At 36.0% G+C, this 2,448-nt stretch overlaps 1 pseudogene; it reads left to right on the top strand.

The window, feature by feature from the left end:
* LOC107627680 lies at positions 523-2,397 on the top strand (annotated as a pseudogene).

The following is a 2,448-nucleotide window of genomic DNA, read 5'->3' as shown; positions in this document are numbered from 1 at the left end:
AAAATTAATAGACAAGTGATTTTTTTTAATCAATTTTGGGAAACATAGCTAATAATTGGTTTCAGCCTAAATGTAAAGAAGATTTAAGATGAAATTATCAATGAAGGTTCAACAAATCATCTTCTTTTTGGTGATATCAATCATCCATTATTGCATGTGTATCAGAGGTCCTTGTTGCTTCAATTCAAGAACAACTTCACGTTCGACCATCAATATTCCACCAAGTTGAAGACATGGAATCAAAGTATTGCATGCTGTGATTGGAGTGGCGTATCTTGTGATCATGATGCTCATGTTATTGCTCTTGATTTGAGTGAGACAATTCAAGCAGCCTTGTCAGTCTCCAACATCTCCAGAGTTTACTTCAATTCTTCCGTTCCATCCAAATTCAACAAATTGGAGAACTTGACTTATTTGAACTTGTCACATGCTGGCTTTGTGGGACAGTTCCACTTCCCCTTTCTATTGGTAACATGCTGCATTTATCAACAGGTGACATTGTGTCTAACTAAAAAAGGACAAATAAATAAGATCTAATAAATTTTAAATATTTTACTTTTTATTTGAAAATATTTTATTTTTTCACTTTTAAAAATAATATAGAATTCACCTTATCAATATTACTTCTTTATAGCTGCAAATTTAGTGGAACAATTCCTACTTCATGGCATCTTGCAACTTGAAAACTTTCCCTGATTTCTTGAGGTACTAATCTGGATTACATGATTTGAACCTCTCATATAACCAGATTCAAGGAACAGTATCCAACTGGATTTGGAGACTAGATAGTCTTGACTATCTTGATATCACTCACAATTTTTTAACTAATTTTGAAGGGCCATTGCAGAACCGTACTCATAATTTGTACAGCCTTTACCTTCAATTCAATAAACTGCAAGAGCAGATCCCAGGCTTTCTTCATTATGCTTCCTTTGTGGATTACTCGAGCAACAATTTTAGCTCTGTTATCCCAGCAGATATTGGTCATTACATGTCTGATACAATTTATCTTTCTCTCGCAAACAATAGTTTTCACGGCAGCATCCCTCATTCCTTGTGCAATGCTTCAAACCTTCAAGTTCTTGACCTTTCCAATAACAAAATATCAGGCAAAGTTCCCCAATATATTTCCAAGTTCTTGTGCTCTAAAGACTATTGTTTTCAATGGAAATCCATTAGCAGGGCCACTTCCAAAGTCTCTGGCACATTGCACTGCCTTAGAGGTATTAGACATTGGAAGAAATAAGATCATTGGGGGCTTTCCTTGCTTTCTAAGAAAGATATCCACCGTTTGCGTCCTGGTTTTGCGGAACAATAAATTCCACAGTCCGATGAGATGTGTAAAAGACAGTGGTGTTTTGGAAAAAGATTCAGATTGTTGATGTGGCCTTTAACTATAAATTTCCTGGAATATGGTTCAGAAATTGGAAAGCCATGATGTCTAATGTGGGAGAAGATCAATCTAAGGTAGAACATCTTGAATTTCCAGTTGGTGATATATATTATCAGGATTCAATAACAGTCACAAGCTAAGGTCAACAAATTGTTTTGGTTAAAATCCTAACGATCTTCATTTCCATTGATTTCTCACACAATCAATTTGAAGGGCCAATACCAAAGGAATTAATGGATTTGAATGCACTGTATGTGCTCAACTTGTGAAGTAATGGTCTTTCGGGTAGAATTCCATCAACCATTGGAAATCTGATATAGCTTGAGTCATTGGGTCTGTCAAACAACTCGCTTGAAGGAGAAATTCCCAATAATCTTGCAAGTTTAAGCTTTCTCTCAGCCTTAAATCTCTTCTATAATCATTTGATTGGGAAGATCCCACCAGGTACTCAACTTCAGTCATTCGAAGCAAGCTCATTTGAAGGCAATGATGGGTTGTATGGACCTCCACTCACCAAAACTCCAGATCATGGAATGCATACACTGCCACCACTTGCAATGCCACCATGTGGAAGCCTAGCTTGTGAAGTTCACTGGAATTTAGTGAGTGCAGAACTGGGATCGGTTTTCGGACTCAGAATTGTGATTGTTCCCCTCTTGTTTTGGAAGAAATGGAGGCTGCAATATTGGCAATTTCTGGACAGAATTCTTTGCCGGATATTTCCTCTGCTGTGTGTTGAGTAGAAACTCGTGGAGGAAAGAGTTACAAAGTTCTGATATGGAGAAGTTACTAGTCACTATTTAGTATGCTATGAATAATGCAGAAGCAAGAATAAAAAGGAGAGAAGAAAAACATTTCTGGAACATTGTATACTTTATTGCATTCTCAGTGTATATTTCTTTTTCGGTTTTTAATGCATCATGTATGTGCTTGCTATATGTTTCTTGAGCAGTTTTTATTTCTTTTACTAAAATAGTATCACATGTTATCTCAGCGAGCATGAGTCATTGGTCCTTTCATATATATATATATATATTTGAAATGCTTGTTTGATA

The sequence above is a fragment of the Arachis ipaensis genome, chromosome B02 (genome assembly GCF_000816755.2).
Source record: "Arachis ipaensis cultivar K30076 chromosome B02, Araip1.1, whole genome shotgun sequence".
Lineage (NCBI taxonomy): Eukaryota > Viridiplantae > Streptophyta > Magnoliopsida > Fabales > Fabaceae > Arachis > Arachis ipaensis.
The sequence above is the reverse complement of the archived record's forward strand: the minus strand, read 5'-3'. Positions and strand labels throughout refer to the sequence as shown.